This window comes from Natator depressus, chromosome 11 (genome assembly GCF_965152275.1).
Source record: "Natator depressus isolate rNatDep1 chromosome 11, rNatDep2.hap1, whole genome shotgun sequence".
Taxonomy (NCBI): Eukaryota; Metazoa; Chordata; order Testudines; family Cheloniidae; genus Natator; species Natator depressus.
Genome location: NC_134244.1, coordinates 72,455,332 through 72,475,358, shown reverse-complemented (window position 1 = coordinate 72,475,358; position 20,027 = coordinate 72,455,332). Strand labels below are relative to the sequence as shown.

At 58.8% G+C, this 20,027-nt stretch overlaps 1 non-coding gene across 1 annotated transcript; it reads right to left on the bottom strand.

Moving 5' to 3' along the window:
- Positions 1-17,717: 17,717 nt before the first annotated feature.
- On the bottom strand, positions 17,718-17,799 carry TRNAS-CGA (transfer RNA serine (anticodon CGA)). Its single transcript has one exon. It is a non-coding gene; the product is annotated as a tRNA-Ser (tRNA).
- Between the last annotated feature and the right edge of the window lie 2,228 nt (positions 17,800-20,027).

Genomic DNA, 20,027 nt, shown 5'->3' with positions numbered 1-20,027 from the left:
GACCCGTTAACCTTTTACCCCCAGTCGGGGATATTGCAGATTATGTATTCCTTAGCCACCCGATCTTAAACCGAACTTCGCAGCCCTTGATAATCTGTACGTTATTCCCTGATAACCTGAAACTTCAGTGCTTAAATTCTGTACTGTTCACTTTTTTAAAAAACATCATCTTAATAAAAATTTTAAATCTGTAAACTCTCCAGGGCAAGGATGGTTCCTCACTACTGGTGTGTCCAGGGCACAGCACAATGGGGCCCGCATCTTGGTTGGGCCATTTAGGAGTTACTGTAATATAAATAAATAAATAAGAAAGGAGGTATTAAGGAGAGCAAGTGAGTGCACGCAATGCCTCTGAGCGTGGTAGGAATGGCCCCTTATTGCTGTAGGAGAAAGCAGCGCCATCTCCCAGCCACACCTGTCTTGGGTGAGGGCATGGGCAGCAGGTATCACAGGCCAGGGGAGGCTCAGCCTCCCCAAACAGCCCAGCCTGCCCAGCCCAGCCCATGCTCTGCCCCCAGCCCCCACCTGCCTGCTTCCAGTTCCCTCTTTTCCGCTGGGACTTGGGCAGGGGCAGCCAGCATGTGGCTGGGACTGGGGGCAGCTGGGGCCGGTACAAGCACCGGCCTATGGCCAGGACTCAGGGTGGTGCTCCGGGGCAGGGGGTGGCTGGGGTGGCCTGGGACTGGGGGGCCAGTGGCTATGGTGGGGGGGCACCGGCAGGGAGGGGGGCGGGGACTTGGGCAGAATGGGAGAGGCCCAGGGCTAGGGTCCTGCAACGGGCAGGTCACGTGCTGCCCATAGGTGAGGGCTCTCGGAGGATCTCCCAAAGAGCAAATCAGCCCCCGGCCCCAGTGATTTTACATGTCAGTGACCCACCCAACATCTCCAGTGCTGGTGCAATGTCAGGGTTGAATTAGGATCAAGGTCACCACATCTCTGTGGCCCCTCAGCTCCGCAACGTTTAAACAATTCTAAAGTGAGATTCCCAGAGGCGGTCTGGTCTGTGCTCCTGTCTCTGAGAGCCGGTAACACGGCTTCGGTGCCTATGCCTGTCGGGTCCTTAGGCTTCCTAGGTGTGTCTGCAATCTGCGGGTACCGGGCGTAGGCGTGCCCAAGTGACTGCATACGCTGGGCATCACCTCTGGCTGGTTGGGGGCTCACGGGAGGGCTCGTGGGTCTCTTTTTGGAGTCTTTTTCCTACGTTCACCCTCTGGAGGGAGAAGGCTGGGGCGCTGGCACGCATGGCCAAGGAGACTTGGGACCAGGTCAGCCGCCTCTTGGATGGCTTCCTCCATAAGGAGAAGTTTCGATTTTAGTTCCTGGTCTTTTCAGGATCTGTGTGAAGGGGTGTACGACCCCTCGTTAGGCCACCAGGGACAGACCAGTCGCTGCAGGCCTCAGAAGGCCACGTCCCCTCAGCCTTGCTGCACCCGCTCCCAGTGGAAGCGACAGATAAAAGGAGGCGGCCCAGCCCAGCCTGGGCCGGCTGAGGAGGAGGAAGGACGTGTGTTGCAAGCTCCTGCAGAGAGGCCGGAGGCTCCCCAAGCAGTGGGAACCTGAGACCCGGACTGCACTGTGAGCGGCCAGGCAAGCGCAGAGGTTGACAGGGATGCTGAGCTGCGGCGAGCCGAGAGGTGTATGAGAAGCGCCCTGGGGTAGGAAGTGACCCAGGGAACGTAGTAGGAGCTGATGGTTCATCCCTTAACGTGCAATTCCCTGGCTTCATCGGGCCCTGGGTCGGCACCCGGTGGAGCTGGATGGGCCCGGGTGACCCTGCCACTCCCCCACTTCCCGCTAGGTTTGGCTACTGTTTGTTCTGCCCGGCCCAGAGGGCCAGAACCCCAACGGTGGTTGCCTCCTCCAGCCCGGATGCTCAGGGGCCACAGACTGTTTGTTTGTTTGTTTGTTTTGCCCCCCCGGGGGCGATGAACTGACTATTTGTTCTGCCCAGCCCAGAAGGTCAGGAACCCGAACTGTTACTGTCGGCCACGGGCAGGAGGCTCGGAGGCTACAGACTGCTTGTTCTACCCTGCCTGCGGGTTGATATTTGCTCAGCCCTGCCAGGGATCCTGAGACCCCACGGTTGCAATTATTTGATCCCACAGGGAGTCCAGACACGTGTGTGACGGCATGGGGGGCGGGTGGAACCTGGGCTTGGGGACGCTAGCCCCTGGCCTGGCCCATCCCTTCTGCCTCAGGCTCTTCCCCTCCCACCAGAGCCCAGAGCCCCACCCTGCACGGCCACCACATCTCCCCCCACCCCCGGGCTGCCTGAGTGCCCCCAGCCCCGGAGAGCCAGGCGGGTGGCGCAGCCCTGCTCCCGCAGCCCCGGAGCACCAGGCAGTGGGGTGGGTGGCGTGGCCCCCCTACCCCAGTCCCAGAGCACGGGCAGTTGGGCAGGCAACATGGTCCCCCTCCTCCAGCCCCGGAGCACCAGGTGGGCACCTCCCCTTAGCCCCAGAGCACCCCCTCAGCCCCGGAGTGCCGGGTGGGAGGGCAGGCAGCATGCCCCCCCACCAGCACCAGAGCACAGGCCGGCCCCCACTAGCCCCAGCCTGGGGCCCTGGCCATGGGGGGAAGAGCCCCCCACAGCACAGCACCAGGAAGCAGGAAGAGGCCTGGGGGTGGAGCGTCAGTGGGGCCATGCAAGGCTGTTTGGGGAGGCTCAGCCTTTCCCGGCCTTCGATACCCACTACCTCTGTGTGAGGAAGTGTGCGACCTCCACACTGGATCTATGAGCGTGGCCCCCTTTGACAAACAGCCCCCCCCATCACAATCTGACGTTCAGTTGGTGAGAGAAACCCACTAAAACGTGAGTCTACAATTCCCTGGTCCTCTTTGCTCCTAGACTTAGGGCTAGGTTCAGAAAGATTTAGGCGCTTTTCGTCAGTAAAACTTTCGTTGGCCCAGGGTGTGTTTTTTTCAAACTCTTGACCGACACAAAAGTTGTACTGATAAAAGTGAAGCGTAAACACAACCCTGGAATGTGACTCACAAAAGCCAGCACGCTACGCATGGACCTGCCTACGCTGACAATGGGAGGTGCCAGCCACAGCCAGGAACCCTCTTTGGAGATACCCGCATCTGTTGGGTTTGCAAGAAGCCAGGGGAAACGACACGTCCCTCCCACCTTTGTAGCCCCCTGGTTAGAGCACTCACCTGGGACGTGAGCGACCCAGGTGACAGCCCCCCTCTGCCTGAGGGTGAGAAGGGATTTGGACAGGGATCCGCTCTTTTCAGGAGCGTGCTCTGAGCACTAAGCTATGGGATACTGTGCTGTGAGGCCCCGTCAGTCTGTCCTAGTGAAGCTGTTGCCCTCTGGATAAATAATTAAAGCTGAATTGGAGCAGGGGGACTGGACTCTGGTCTCCCACCTTGTGGGTGGGTACGCTAACCACCCTCCGATAGCGTCAGTCTCATGCGTGTGTTTTCTTGTGCTCTCTCCCTCTCCTTCAAAGAGTGATCTGGGCCAGAGCCTGAGAGAGGGAACATAAACATGAGTAGGACCCGCTTGCCGGGGGGTTACAGCACTGACCAGCTGTCACGGAGTGTGGGGGAGTCCAGGCCCTGCACCCCTCTTCCTGGGATTCACTGAGACTCTCAGCCAGCCAGTAAAACAGAAGGTTTATTGGACAACAGGAACACAGTCCAAAACAGAGCTTGTGGGTACACCCAGGACCCCTCAGTGAAGTCCTTCTGGGGGAGCAGGGAGCTTAGACCCCAGCCCTGGGGTTCCCTGTGTTCCTCCACCCAGCCCCAAACTGAAACTAAACCCACCCAGCAGGTTCCCTGCTGCAGCCTCCGTCCACATTCCTGGGCAGAGGTGTCACCTCCCCCTCCCCCTCCTGGCTCAGGTGACAGGCTCTCAGGTCTCCCGTCCCCAGGGCACATTCCCAGGTCAACACTCCCCCCTCCCTGCTGCGTCACATCGTCACATCTCTCCCCCCTTCGAGACTGAACTGAGCGGGGTCACTGTGACCAGTGACCTGGGGAAGTTCGGGGCCCCCTCTCCGGGACAGCGCATCCGCTATCAGGTTGGCACTTCCCTTCACGTGGACCACGTCCATGTCGTAATCCTGCAGGAGCAGGCTCCACCTCAGGAGCTTGGCGTTGGCTCCTTTCATCTGGTGCAGCCAGGTCAGGGGAGAGTGGTCGGTGTACACGGTGAAGTGTCGCCCGAAGAGATAGGGCTCTAGTTTCTTGAGGGCCCACACCATGGCCAGGCACTCCTTCTCGATGGCCGCGTAGTGTTGCTCCCGGGGTAGCAACTTCTTGCTCAGGTACACGATGGGGTGTCTCTCCCCCTTTTCATCCTCCTGCATTAACACCGCCCCCAGTCCCGTGTCGGAGGCGTCGGTGAACACCACAAAGGGCTTGTCAAAGTCTGGGTTTGCTAGAACTGGGCCACTGACCAGAGCCTCCTTCAGCGCCCGGAAAGCCTCCTGGCACTGCTCGGTCCAGACCACCTTGTCTGGCTTCCCCTTCTTGCATAGCTCAGTGATGGGGGTGGCTATGGCGCTAAAGTGGGGCACAAATCTTCGGTAGTATCCTGCCATCCCAATAAAGGCTTGGACCTGCTTTTTGGTGTGGGGAGCGGGCCAGTCTCTGATCACCTCCACCTTGGCCGGTTCCGGCTTTAGGCGGCCGCTCCCCACCCGATGGCCCAGGTAAGATACTTCAGCCATCCCCACCTTGCACTTCTCCGCTTTGACAGTCAGCCCAGCCCCCTGGAGTCGGTCCAGCACTTGTCTAACCTGGGACACATGGTCCTCCCAGGTCTGGCTAAAGACACAGATGTCGTCAATATACGCCACGGCAAAACTCTCCATCCCCCTCAGGAGCTGGTCCACCAGGCGCTGGAAGGTGGCCGGCGCTCCCTTGAGGCCGAAAGGCAGGGTCAGAAACTCATAGAGCCCCAGAGGGGTGATAAAGGCCGATTTCAGCCGGGCATCTGCATCCAGCGGCACTTGCCAGTAGCCCTTTGTAAGGTCCATGGTGGTAAGGTACCGAGCTCCTCCCAGCTTGTCTAGGAGCTCGTCCGGCCTGGGCATGGGGTAGGCATCCGATACAGTGATGGCATTGAGCTTCCGATAGTCCACACAGAACCGGACTGACCCATCCTTTTTGGGGACCAGCACCACCGGCGAGGCCCAAGGGCTGGCCGATGGCTGGATCACCCCCAAAGCCAGCATGTCCCGGACCTCTCTTTCCAGGTCCTGAGCAGTTTTCCCTGTGACTCGGAAGGGGGAGCATCTTATCGGCGGGTGCGACCCTGTCTGCACTCGGTGGACAGTCAGATTAGTGCGTCCAGGCTGGTTGGAAAACAGCTGTCGGTACGGATGCAGCACCCCCCTGACCTCAGCTTGCTGGGCAGGGGTGAGCTGATCCGAGAGGGGGATTGTTTCCAGGGGGGAACCAGCTCTGGTCCCAGGGAATAGATCTACTAAAGGGTCATCTCCCTGCTCCTCCCACTGACCACACACAGCTAACACCACATTCCCCCTGGCATAATATGGCTTCATCATATTCACATGGTACACCCGGCGGTGGTGGGCCCGGTTCGACAGCTCCACCACATAGTTTACCTCATTGAGCTGCTTGACGACCTTGAACGGGCCCTCCCAGGCGGCCTGTAGTTTGTTCTTTCTCACGGGGATGAGAACCATCACCTGATCCCCGGTGGCGTAGGCACGGGCCCGCGCCGTGCGGTCATACCAGACCTTCTGCTTCCTCTGGGCTCTGGCCAGATTCTCCCTGGCCAGGCCCATGAGTTCAGCCAGTCTCTCTCGGAAGGTCAGGACATACTCCACCACTGACTCTCCATCGGGAGTGGCCTTCCCCTCCCACTCGTCTCTCATCAGGTCCAGGGGGCCCCTCACCCTCCTTCCATATAACAGTTCGAAAGGCGGAAATCCGGTAGACTCCTGGGACACCTCCCTGTACGCGAACAGCAGGTGAGGTAAGTACTTGTCCCAATCCTGCGGGTGCTGGTTCATAAAGGTTTTCAGCATCATCTTTAGCGTCCCGTTAAACCTCTCCACCAGCCCATTGGACTGGGGGTGATACGCTGAGGCCCAGTCATGCCGGACCCCACATTTCTCCCACAAGCACCGGAGCAGGGCCGACATGAAGTTGGAGCCTTGGTCTGTCAAGACTTCCCTGGGGAACCCCACTCGGCTGAAAATGGTCAGGAGCGCATCTGCCACGGTGTCTGCTTCAATGGAAGCTAAGGGCACTGCCTCGGGGTAGCGGGTGGCGAAATCTACCACCACCAGAATGTATTTCTTCCCCGACCGGGTCGTCTTGCTGAGAGGCCCCACGATGTCCATGGCCACCTTCTGGAAAGGCTCCTCTATGATGGGCAAAGGTCTCAACGCCGCTTTCCCCTTGTCCCGGGCCTTCCCCACCCTCTGACAGGGGTCACAGGATCGGCAATACTGCCGGACGGTGGTAAAGACCCCGGGCCAGTAAAAGTTCTGTAGCAACCTCTGCCGGGTGCGCCGGATTCCCTGGTGCCCTGCGAGGGGGATGTCATGGGCCAGGGACAGGAGCTTGCGGCGGTACTTCTGGGGGACCACCAGCTGCCTCCTGATCCCACAGGACTCCCCTTCCCCTGGGGGAGCCCATTCTCGGTACAGGAACCCCTTCTCCCACAGGAACCTCTCCTGGCAGCCTCTCCTCATGGTCCGTCCCTCACTGAGGTCGGCCAGGTCCCTGAGCTTCTGCAAGGAGGGATCTTTCCTCAACTCGGCCTGGAACTCAGCGGCTGGGGAAGGGATGGGGCCCGGTTCCCCCTCCGTGGCCAGGTCTGAGGCCGCAGCCTCTCTGAGCCGTGCCCCTCGGCGCTCCCTCCCCACCCGAGTAGGGTCTCGCGCCTCCAGTGTGGTACCCTCCCCAGGGTCAGGTTGCAGTGCCCCTCGCCGGCTCTGGCTACGGGTCACAACCAGGGCGGTCTGGGGGTCGCTTGGCCAGTCCTCTAGGTCTCCCCCCATCAAAACTTCAGTGGGCAAATGGTGGTGTACCCCCACATCCTTGGGGCCCTCCTTGGTCCCCCATTTCAGGTGTACCCTTGCCACGGGCACCTTAAATGGGGTCCCTCCCACCCCCGTCAGGGTCAGGTAGGTGTTGGGCACCACCCGATCTGGGGCCACCACCTCGGGCCGGGCCAGCGTCACCTCCGCGCCCGTATCCCAGTATCCATTGACCTTCCTCCCATCCACCTCCAGGGGAACAAGGCACTCTCTCCGGAGGGACAGCCCCGCACCCACCCTGTAAACCGAGCACCCTGAGTCCAGAGCCTCCAGCCCTCTGGCGGGGCTGGCTGGGGGTACTCTTCCCTCCTGAGCAGGTGGCAAACTGGTAGCCCCCCTTTCCTGGGTCGCCTGCCCCTCGTCCAGCTGAGTCCCTACCCAGTTAACCCTGGGTAGGTTGGGTCTGCTCAGTTTGTCCCTGAGCCCGGGGCACTGGGCCCGTACGTGGCCTCTCTGGCCACAGTGATAGCAGCTCAGGTCACGTTGGTCCCCTCGAACGGGTCGGAGGGGCCCGACACCAGGCGTTCCCCTTTGGAGGGGGTTCTCCCTATTTCCCCGCTGGGAGGCCCCATGGTGACTCTCTCTCTGCATCGGGGGGGGCCTGTTCTTTTGGGACTCCTCCCGGCTACCCCCTGACCGACTGTTCACAAACTCGTCGGCCAGCTGCCCTGCATGCTGGGGGTTCGCGAGCTTTTTGTCCACCAGCCACAGCCTCAGGTCGGAAGGGCACTGTTCATACAGGTGCTCCAGTACAAACAGGTCAAGCAGGTCCTCTTTAGTTTGGGCCCCCGCTGTCCACTTGCGGGCATATCCCTGCATCCTGTTGACCAGTTGTAGGTAGGTGACCTCAGGCGTTTTACGCTGACTCCGGAACCTTCTCCGGTACATCTCGGGGGTCAGCCCAAACTCACGGAGCAGGGCCTGTTTGAACAGTTCATAGTCCCCTGCCTCTGCCCCTGTCATCCGGCTGTAGACCTCCACGGCTTTGGGGTCCAGTAAGGGGGTGAGGAACTGGAGCCTGTCTGCAGGGTCAACCCTGTGCAGCTCGCAGGCATTCTCAAAGGCCGTCAGGAAGCTATCTATGTCCTCCCCCTCCTTCCGCTGGGCCAGGAAGCACTTATCAAAGCTCCTTGCAGTCTTGGGTCCCCCCTCACTCACCGCAGCCGGGGCCCCACTGCTCCTCAGCCTGGCCAGCTCCAGTTCATGCTGTCTTTGTTTCTCCTTCTCCTGCTGCTCATGTTGACGCTCCCTCTCCTTCTCCTGACGTTCCCTCTCCTTCTCCTGACGTTCCCTCTCCTTCTCCTGACGCTCCCTCTCCTTCTCCTCCTGCTCATGTTGACGTTGTTTCTCCTCATGTTGACGTTGTTTTTCATGATCCTCCAGCTCCCTCATTTTCCTCTCCCTCTCCCATTCCAGCCGCATCCGCTCCAGGGATGGGGAGCTCCGCTGGGAGGATCCCCTGCTGGCTGCTGGGGTCAGGGGGCCCTCGGTATTCGCTGGGCTTCCCACAACCCCTCCCCCAGGCATAGGTAGGAAGGGTCTCGGGGTGTCCTGGGCAGCAGTCTGACCCCTCCCAGCCTGGTCAGGCCCCAGGGCCCACGCTGCGTCCGCCGGGCGGCTTCCCTCAGGGACAGGGATCGGGTCATCCAAGCGATCCCTCTCCTCCAGCTGGGCAATCAGCTGTTCCTTGGTGGACCTCCCGACGTGCAGCCCCCTCTGCCTGCACAGCTCCACCAGGTCGCTCTTCAGGCGTTTAGCGTACATCTCCCGGCTGGCCACTCGCAGGCCGGGCAGCTGTCCACGGTTTCCAGGAAAAGCCCCTAGTGTGCCAGTCCTTCTTGAGGTCACCACCTCTTTGCCAGGGTCGAGCTGCAGACTCCTCCGCCCCTGGGACCGCTCGCTGCAATCCCCCGGGGGACCCTGTTACTGCAAAAGTCCTTCTCTCTGGTCACACACTCCCAGGGGTTAACCGCCCCCTGAAACCGTCTCTCTCTGAATCTTCAGCACGCCTGGTCCCCGTCAATCCCCCTTCGTTTTACTGTTCCCCAGTCACTTACTGCAGGAAGCGCCGTTCACGGGGTGCAGTAGATCCCACCGCTGCCACCAGTTGTCACGGAGTGTGGGGGAGTCCAGGCCCTGCACCCCTCTTCCTGGGATTCACTGAGACTCTCAGCCAGCCAGTAAAACAGAAGGTTTATTGGACAACAGGAACACAGTCCAAAACAGAGCTTGTGGGTACACCCAGGACCCCTCAGTGAAGTCCTTCTGGGGGAGCAGGGAGCTTAGACCCCAGCCCTGGGGTTCCCTGTGTTCCTCCACCCAGCCCCAAACTGAAACTAAACCCACCCAGCAGGTTCCCTGCTGCAGCCTCCGTCCACATTCCTGGGCAGAGGTGTCACCTCCCCCTCCCCCTCCTGGCTCAGGTGACAGGCTCTCAGGTCTCCCGTCCCCAGGGCAAATTCCCAGGTCAACACTCCCCCCTCCCTGCTGCGTCACATCTTCACACCAGCGTCCAGGCCTGTGTCTCCAGCGCAGCTTTAACTGGAGAGACAGAGAACGCCTCACATCAGCATAGCCCCATGGTTCGAGCACCCTCCTGAGTCACCAGCTGCCCGGGGGGGCCTCTTACCATAACCCAGCTGTGGCTCTGAGGCCCCAGCCCCGTCTGGAACCAGGTCGGGGGAAGAGCCGTGCAGACAGCTGTGGGGAGCTTCAGACCCTCCACCTGCCCTGGGCCGGGGGATGGAGAATGGGGATATGGGCTGGGGGCTGTTCTCAGGCCCGCCCAGCCTGGGCACACGGGGGGTCTGTGGCTCCCCAGCCCTGCTCCGGCTTCCAGCTTGGCTGGGGGGCAGGGCCTTGAGGGAAAGAGGCGGGGCAGGGGTGGGGCCATGGAGGGAGCAGGAGCTCCTGGCAACTTACAAATGTAGATTTTTTGTTTTGTTCCAGAACTGCACTCAAAAGGAAAACAGTGTAAACGTTTAGCGCCTACAAGGCCACCGGACGTTGAGAAGAGGCGTTCGCATGGCACTTTTGCAGCCAGCATTGCATGGTAGTTATGTGCCAGGGATGCTAAACATTCGTATGCCCCTGCATGCTTTTGCCACCATTCCAGAGGACATGCTTCCATGCTGATGACACTCGTTAAAAAAAAGTAATGTGTGAATTAAATCGGTGACTCAGCTCCTTGGGGGAGAATTGTCTGTCTCCTGCTCTGTTTTACCTGCACTCTGCCACAGATTTCATCTCCTAGCCATCTCGGATGATGACCCAACACGTGGTGTTCGTTTTAAGAACACTTTCACTGCAGATCTGACAAAAGGCGAAGAAGGACCAATGTGAGATTTCTAAAGATAGACATAGGACTTGACCCAAGAGTTAAGAGTCTGAAATTGGACTCCAAAATTTGAGCGGGATGAGGTGTGGCGCATGCTTTCAGAAGTCTGAAAAGAGCAACACGCCAATGTGGAAACGACAAGATCCAAACCACCGAACAAGAAAATCAACCTTCCGCTGGTGACATCTCAATCTGTCATCAACACGGACGCATGACCTCTGGAATGGTGGTTGAAACGCGAAGGGACGTATGATTCTTCAGCACATCTGGGCTGTCAATATGCTGTGATGCCAGCTACAACAGTGCCCTGTGAATGCCTGGTCTCCCTTTTAGGTGACACTGTAAACGAGAAGTGGGCAACATGAGCTCCTGCAAATGTCAACAAACCTGTTTGTCTGAGCGACTGGCTGAACAAGTAGTAGGACTGAGTGGGCTTGTGGCCTTTCAAGTTTTTCATCGTTTTATTTTTGAATGCAGTTATTCCACTTCTGTTACGTGTGAAAAATGCAGATTTTTCTTCCCCATAATTACAGCACTTACTCCTCGACGACATTTGCTGACTGGCTTTAGCAAGAATCATTAAAAATGGGTCTTCACACAGTTAGCACTGACTGTCAGCCCCTGCCATGTCGTGATACCGTTCAAAGCCCCATACACTGGTTTGAGGAAGGTATTTTAGTGCTTGTAGGCCCGGAATGTATTCAGCTGATTTTTAGAGCCCGTTAGACTTTTGGTACGTTTTTCAAAAGCATCTGTTTAAAATAATGTAGGTCTGGGATCGGGCACCTGACAACACAGATGGGGGCCTAGTGGGTTGTCCAAAACAGGTTAGGCACCAGGGGCTAGCTCCACAAAAATATTGAGGTGGGCTTGGCTGCTACTTTCACTTTAGCTACCTAAATCTGACACTGAGATGCTGCCGATCCTCAACCCCCCCACAGCTACGGCCTAAATGAAAGGGGACTGTTGCCCCCTTACTAACAGTCAGTGGGGGTGTTTTGGTTGGCTAGCTCCCAGTCCTAAAAGGGGGAAGGGTCGATGGGAAACCAGGACCCTGAGACTGATAGTCCCCAGGAACAATGGGGAGAGGCCAACGCTCCAGGTCAGCCTGAATGACAGGGCGGGCAGGCTAATGAGGGAGTCAAGAGGCCAGGGGGGTCCCGTCCTCCGTGTGAGCTGGATTTGCCGGGGTCAGACAGACAGAGTGGGGCCGAGCTAAGGAGAAAGCAGGGGCCCGAGCTGAGCTGGGGAGCGGAGCTGTGCCGATCCAGAGGGAACAGTAAAGCAGCCCAGAGACAGCAGACCTGTCCTGGGAGCAACCAGAGCCCGAGGGGCCAGAGAAGCAGCCCAGGGAGCGGGAGGCAGAGCAGGAACCGTGCAGAGACCGAGTGGTGGGGCTGGGGCGGGAGCCATCCGGAGCTGGGTGCGGTGAGCAGCTGGGGAGAGCGAGGGGGACCCTGGGAAGCGGGCCCTGCACAGGGAGACGCCTCAGCCCAGAGGCTCTGCAGGCCAGGCTTGGATCGTAACCCCGACAGGGCGGGGGCGACACTGGGCAGAAGGGTCCTGCCACTTCGAGCCTGAGAGCGTGTGGCCACCACCAGAGCGAGTGTCCAACCCGCAGCATCCCCGCAGCACGGCCAGGGCCAGAGAAGGGGCCTGGGACTTACAAGGAGCAGACTGTGAACTGCCCTGACGTTCCAGAGACGCTGTTTGTGATGTTCCCTGCCACAGAGCGGGGTGATGTGTTTCCTTTCACCTTTCCCATTTTTCCTTATTCTTTTTTAAATTAATTGTTGATTAAATAACTTGCATTTGCTTTAAATTGTATGTACTGGTCAGTGGGTCAGGGAAGCGCCCAGTGCAGAGAGTACCCCAGAGTGGGGACACCCTAGCCCCTGTCCTAGGTGACCACCGCAGGGTTGGGGGTCGAGCCCCCCAGGACTCCTGGGCCCAGCCTTGTTGGGGTTACGAGGACTCTGCCAGACAGGAGAGTGGAAGGGGAGTCCTCGAGGGCAGGGAGCCCACTGGGTAAAGGCAGTGGGAGCGAGGACTCAGATCCTTTCGCTAGTCCACTTCACCGGGGTCGTGCAGAAGCCAGGAAATTTCCCCACAAGAGCGGGACTATTCCCCCGCTTACAGGAAGAAGGAGGTGCCTGAAAGTAGGACCCACAAAACACAGCGTGCGAGGCATCTCCACACCGACGCTAACCAACAGGAAAGGCCGATGGGAGGGGTGTGCCCTGAGCCCCAGCCCTCTCTGGATCTCAGGTTACGAGGTCTGGCTTGGAGAGAGGTACCTCCCCTGGCTCCCTCCCGCCCAGCTTTCCCCCACCCCCTGCCCTGCCCTGCCCTGCCCCGGCCGTACCTGGTTCCAGCCCGGCCCTGCCGCGGGGTGGGACCAATACTGCTGCCAAGGCCATCCCGAGGGGGGTGCGGGCCCGGGGCAAACCCCCCTCTGCCCCAGGCCCGCCCCACTCCACCCTTTCCCCCAAGACCCTGCCTCCTTCCGCCCCTGAAGCAGCAAGATTAATCCCATACATTGGATTAATTGTGATTTATTTGCCAGATTTGAAAAGAGACCAAAAGGACCTGAGTCTCCTCGCTGTCGATAGCCCCCCGCTTGGCCAACCAGCACCGAGACGCTGAGGGGCCGGCGGCTGAGAGGTCTCACCAGAGGTCCCACAGGACGGCCCAGGTCACCATCAGAGCGGATCGCTCTCAGATCCAGACCCACCTCTTTGTGAGGACCTCCCGCGATGAGAGCAACCCACCCCCGCCCTTGCCCACCCTCCACACACACACCCCTCCTTGGTAGAGAGAGGGAAACAGGGAAAAAAGAAGCAAGAGAAGAGGAGAAAGGAGGGAGGAAAGAGGAAAAGGGAAACCAAAAAGGATAAACCCCAAGGTCCCCAATGTTTCCAAGCATCAAAGTGCTCGGTAGGAAATCAAATTCTGCCCCCTTAAGCCAGTGTTTTCTGTGCCGAGAATTCTGCCTGCAGCAGGTGCATCAGACCCAACAGGTTCCAAACCTCTCGGAGCCTCTGACCTTGTCCAAGGGAAGTTCGTTTAAGGGCACAACCAGGGGTAGGAAAGGAGAAAACTCCACACAGGCTCCTCCTCATGCTACGACGTGAATCCTAATTCTCTCCCCGTCCTCAAGGGGAGACCTGGCGAAGGAGACGTGCGGCTGCAAAGCCGGGGGGGTCTCAGCGACTGCCCTGGCCCTGCACCTCGGCCCTGCCCCGCTGAAGTCGGGGTCTCTCTGTGAGGTCACCCCCTCCCCACCACCTTTGCCCAATGGGCTGAGGTCCTGCAAAAGGCCTTTGTGATGTCACTGCCCCCCCTCCCCTCCCCTCCCAGCTGATGTCCTGCCCCTGCCCAGCCTCTGTGGAGCTTGGAGTTGTTGCCCCCGGATCTCCGCACTCAATGACTGGTGAGTCGGGGGATGGAGCCGGCTATAAATAAAATACCAGTTTTTCATAAATTAGTCGACTTAAGGCCAGAAGGGACCATTGGAGCATCTAATATGAGGCCCTGCATCTCCCAGCCCTCCTGTGTATCACAAGAGCTGCTTTTTGATGAAAGCACCTTCCCGAAAGGCATCTAGTCTTCACTGGAAGACATCAAGAGATGGAGAATCCATCACTTCTCTTGGCAGTTTGTTCCAGTGATGAGTCGCCCTCCCTCTTACAAATCTCTGCCTTGTTCTAAGGAGAATTTTTCTGATTTCTACTTCCAGACATTTGTTCTTGTTTTGCCTTTCTTTGCAAGACTAAAGAGCCCTTTAAATACTTGGTGTTTTCTCTCAGCGAAGGCACTTGCAGGCTGCCATCAGCTCACCTCTCCATCTTTTTAAAACCTAGACAGACTGAGTTTTTCAATCCCTCCTTATAAGTCTTCTCCATCCTTCAATGTGGCTCTTTTCTGCACCCTCTCCAGTTTTTTTAACATTATTTTTGAAATGTGGACACCAGAACGGGATGCGGTATTCCAGTGTCAGTCTCACCACTGCTGAATCACCTCCCTTTCCATCCTCTCTTTATTCATGGATGGCATCACGGACTCACAGGACTTGTGCTCTCTCTCAGCCTCGTACAGTCCTTGGGAGGAACCCCCTTCAGTGTGACAGCCCTTCTCGGAGATCCACTCTCTCGAGGGTTAAGCCGTAGGCCCTTCCGCCTCCTGGAACCCCTCTTCTCTGAGCCTTGAGCATGCCTGTCTGCCGTGGGCCCCCTCAGGGAGTCCCCTCACTCTGGACCCCTGGGGCCTCTACTCCCAGAGGGAAGAACGCAACCCCGATCTTGAGATTGCCGTGACTCTCAGCCAGCGTAAAAGAGAGGGGTTTATTGAGCATCTGAACACAGCACAGCAAACTCTCAGGGCCTCAGGCCTAACCTCCCTCAGCACAGTCCATCTAGGTCTCTCCTGCACCCGTGTGGGCTCTGGCTGTTTTCTCTCCCCAGTCCAGAAGCCCCCTCTTTCCAGCTAAGCATCAGATATCACCTTCCCACAAGCCTGTGTCCTTTGTCTTTTGTCCCAGGTGAACAGGCTGCCTGGGTCTCCTCTATCTCAGCCTCTCCTCTCCTCCCTCTTTTCTTTCCCCTAGGCTGGAAGCAGTCACCGGGTCTTCTCTCCTCAACCCATTGTCCTACTACTGGCCCGACCTGGCTGTGACTTCCAAGCTGGGCCTCCCGCTCACCAGTCGCTGGGGTATCCATTCTCCAGGCCTTTGCCTGAGGGCCCAACTGACAGGCGAGATCACCGCTGGTCCTCTGTAACAACAAACGACCTCTCCCACCAGTGCCACCTCGTTAAACAAACAGCACCCAGGGAAACTGAGTCCCACACGCGGCATGCAAACCATTGAAAAACCAAGAAAATCCCCCCGTCATCACCGATGGCTTTGGCCCTGTTCCCCACAGCATCGCACCGGGAGCGGATGTTGAGCGGCTCGCCCGGTATGACACCTAAATCCTTGACAGAGTCACGGCTTCCCGGAGTACAGTTCCCCCTCGGTGGCCTGCCTGCTCTGTCCTGCTGCCCGCTCCCACTGCGCCAAGAGGGGACCTGGTGACTGGAGCTGCTGTGGATGTGTGAGAGCGCCGGGCTGAGACCAAAGGGCACCTCCGTTCTGGAACAGAGGGGTCTGGCCGGTAGGCGCAATCGCCCCCGGTTTGGGGCACAGAAGGGGCTGTGGCTGGCAGCAGCTTGAAGCCCGTCCCCCAGCTGCGCTAGGCACTGTTTGAATGAATGCAACGTCCGTGTTACATACGGGCTCCGGGTGCTCGGTCGGAAGCACTGAACTGCCTCAGAGTTCTCTGTTTGCAAGGTCGGTGCCAGGAGATTAGAGAGACAAGGCGGGGAGGGGATCTCTTTCATTCTCCAACTTCTGCTGGGGAGAGACCAGCCTTCGAGCTCCGCAGAGCTCGTCCTCAGGCCCTGGTCTCTCTCCCCAACAGAAGCGGGTCCAATAAACTATATGACCTTCCCGGCCTGGTCTCTCGGTGTTTTCTGCTCCCACGGGCGTGGCTGGGAAGGGCCACAGGGCTCAGCAGGCTCAGGGAGAAACCTCAGCTCCACTGGAGACAGGAGGGGAACAAACCTCACAATCCGTGTGGTCACTGCAGGTCTGTGCATCTGCCCACTCCTCCCTCAGTGGCAGTCTGTGGGGGAGGTCTAGGGTGGCCAGAGGTCCCGATTTTAGAGGCACAGTCCCGATTTTTGGGTCTTTTTCTTATATAGGCTCCGATTACCTCCCACCCCCGTCCCGATTTTTCACATTTGCTGTCTGGTCACCCGAGGGAGGTCTGGCAGCCCCCTCCCCAGCCACAGTCCGTGTGTGCCCAGCAGTCTGTGCATGTCACAGCAGCCCCCCGCTCACTCCCACTTGGAGCCCAGATCGGGGAGGGCTGGGCCTCTGGTTTGTTTGATCCCTGAAGGGTTTTCTGGGCACTAACTGGGACCCCAAGTTTCTCCTAATTTGAGGAAATCCCTGTGAAAACTCACCTTTTCCGGGGGTCTGTTTCACACCCTCCGCCAGAGTCGTTCCCCATTCTTTCTCCAGTTCAGCTGGCAGCAGGTCTCGTGCGAGGGGCGGGGGAGAGCTGAGATTTCAGGCTGCCGTGTTGTGGCGGGATTGCTGCGATTAACTGGCTGAATGTGCTAATTCTGAGGACGAAACAGGGAAAGGGGCAGAGATCGAGAGTCAGGGAGTGAAATGGAGAAAATACAGGAAGCATTTCTAGCAAGGATGAAGTGCAATGACCAGAATCCAGAATATTCTCTGCACCCCTTGTCTAACTCTGGGCCCGATTCTCTTCCGCATTGACGGCCCTTTCCCTGTCTCCGGCCGTGTCTGGAGGGCTTTATGCCCTGTCCAGCCCCTTCACACTGCCAGGAAGGGAGAGGTGTGATGGAATCTTAGCCCAAAGAAGAACCAGGCCCTGTGTCACCTTCATGCTGGGTTTCAGATGACCCCGAGAAGTTGGGGGGCCACCGGCGCCTAGAGCATGGCCCTGCCACAGAGGCCCCGCCCCTGGTCATCCTCTTCCCCCGAGGCCCCGCCCACCCACTGTTCACTCCTCTGGCCCCCGAGGTCCCCCTACCTGCCCCTCACTCCTCTCCGCCTCTTCCCCCAAGACTCCACTCACCCCCTGCTTGCTCCTCTCTGCCCCTTTCCCTGAAGGGGGGCTACCGGGGGGCCATGGGGCCAGGCACCCGTCCCTTTTCTCTGTCTTCGGTGAGCGGGGGGCAGTGGGGTCCTTGGGGAAGGAGGTGGAGCAGGACAGGAAGAGGCACGAGAAGACAGGGCTGCGGGGGAAAAGGCCGAGGGGGGGTGGGGCGCAGGTTTTGGGGGAAGAGGCGGAGGGGGGATGGGAAGAGGCAGAGCAAGAGCAGGGCATCGGGCTAAGAGGCAGAGGGGAGCGGGGTGCAGGCGGGGCCCCCACTTCTCTGGAGCTTCGCTTCTGGCCCTCGAAAGATGACCACAGGCCCACGGGCCTCCGGAGGGGAGACCCGCCCCACATCCCCAGCGTTTCCCCCCCGCATGGACGGCCTTTTGGGGGAGGCTCAGCCTCCCCTGGCCTCTTATACGGGCTGCCCGTGCTCAGCTCCTTCCACGCGCTGGAGAGGAGCAGCACCCAGGGGTGGGGCTGAGCCGGGGGGTGCTGGGTGAGGGGCAGAGGCCTCAGGAGCTGAGACCGCAGGGACACAGCGTGAGGCACCATCCCAGGCATCCCCATGAAAGGAGCAGAACAGGGTTTCCTTGGGGTGGGGAGCGTATGGAGAGCGTCCCAGGGTCGGTGGAGATGTATTGCCCTGGTGAGCAAGTGTGGCTAAAACACAGGCCTTGCTGTGAGCAGGATTTGAACCTGCGCAGGGAAACCCGATTGGATTTCGAGTCCAACGCCTTAACCGCTCGGTCCTCACAGCCGTGAGTGACGTGACCCCCTCAGGCCCGAGAAACTGGTAAATAATCACAGTGCCCAGGCCTGAAGTCCTCTGAAACACAGAATTCAAACAGGAAACCTGGCTCCCAAAGCAGAGGGGGATTTGGGGTTCTCATTGCTAAGCCATGTGGTTAAACATCAAACCAACCCCCTCCCGTGGGGCCTGTAATTGTTTAAAGATAGGGACATGGAGACAGGGAGAGGTTCACTGACCTGCAACTGGACCGAGATCAACTCCCCTCAAACCAGCTCATTCCTCACCGGTTTCTGAATGGTCATCACGTCATACAGACGTTTGCTCACTCCTGCCCTGGGCAGAAGAGAACCCCAGTGCCCTGGAGGTGAGAGGCCCGGACTGTGTCCCCGGAGTCCCGGGGCATCGTCCCTGCCCTGAGGCTGTGGCTGCACTGGGGAGTTTCTGTTTTGGGTGGGCAGGGGCCAGTGAGGCTCAAGCCAGCTCCGACGTCGGGGTCTGGGGAGGGTATGCTACTTCCACCCCCTGACTCACCTCAGCAGGCCACCCGCCTGTCTGGACTTGGGGGGCCTACCACCAAAAATTATAACTCAAAGGTGGGGGGGCTCAGCTCAAAAAGTTTGAGGGGCAGGGAGAGGGACAGCTAGGGGCTGTGTCTGGGCAGAGGGTAGCTCAGGGTGCAGGGAGACTCCTAGGGGCTGTGCATAGGGGTGTGCAGGGGGGTAGCTCAGGGTGCAGGGAGGGGGGTAGCTAGGGGCTGTGTCTGGGCAGAGGGTAGCTCAGGGTGCAGTGAGGGGGGTAGCTAGGGGCTGTGTCTGGGCAGAGGGTAGCTCAGGGTGCAGGGAGGAGGTAGCTAGGGTCTGTGTGCTCTCAGGGCTCCCCTGCGGTCCCTGTACCCTGAGGGCTCTGCCAGCCACAAAGCAGCCGGGTCCCCCCGCCCAGGCAGCTCTTACCAGCTGCATGAGCAAAGGGGAGCAGCTTCAACCCCCTGCAGCAGCAGGAGACGAGGCAACGCTGCGGCTGCCTGCTCCATGGCACCAGTCAGAGCAGCAGCTGTCCTACGCTGCCGGACTCTGACTTCCCACCTCCGACCTAGCAAGGGGGTGGAGAGAGGAGGTGGTGGAGGGGGGGTGTGTAAGAGCTACCCCAGGACTGCCCTGCTCTTGCACTGTAGTTTGGGGGGGGGGGTGTAACACCCCTGTGTTCCCCCAACTCTGCCCATGGGCTCAGGGCTTCTGGCCCTTGGGGAGCACCGGGGCTCGGGGCTCCAGAATTCAGCCCTGCTGCTCCCGGCTTCAGCTCTGCGGGAGGTGCTCGGGTTCGGGCTTTGGATTTTAGCCACGGGGCCCTGCGGCCCCCCGAAAGGGTTCATGGACCCCCAGTGGGCCACGAACCCCCTGTTGAGAACCGCTGGTCTAGAAAACATGATCTACGAGGAAAGGTTGAAAGAACTGGGTTCGTTTAATCTGGAGAAGAGAAGACTGAGAGGGGACATGAGAACAGTTTTCAAGTACATAAAAGGTTGTTACAAGGAGGAGGGAGAAAAATTGTTCTTGTGAATCTCTGAGGACAGGACAAGAAGCAATGGGCTGAAATTGCAGCATGGGAGGTTAGGTTGGACGTTAGGAAAAACTTCCTGCCAGCATAGTTAAGCACTGGAACAAATTACCTTGGGAGGTTGTGGAATCTCTGTCATTGTAGGTTCTTAGCAGGATCGACAGTCACCGCTCAGGGATGGTCTAGATGAGGGGTAGTCAATTATTTTTTGTCAAGGTCCAAATTCTTCATCAATGTACAGTCAGGGGCCAGACTGCAGAGAAAATCATTTACAAAAATAATAATAATGACAATATATAAATAAAAAGTTTCTGGGGTCTGTTCAAAAGCGTCTGGCAATCCGGATTTGGCCCGTGGTTCGCCTGTTGACAGCCCCTGGTCTAGATAATATAGGAGAATTACGGAGACCTCGGGAATGGAGGTTATTCGTAACTTTGCCCAAGCCGTTATGGGCTGCTCCTCAGGGCGGAGTGCTCGGAACGGGGGCTCACACTCTGCAGCGGCTGCCCGGCAAGTTTCTGATTCTAGCCCCCTGACTGCAAGGGTGATGCGTGAGGCACCCAGGGGTGCTTTGGCACCAGTGGGTGCGCAGTGCAGGCTGGGGCCCTTTCAAACGCAGCCGCTCCTCCAGAGCGCGGCAGGCGGGCAGGAGTTCGGGCTCCAGCAGCTCACGCTCTCGG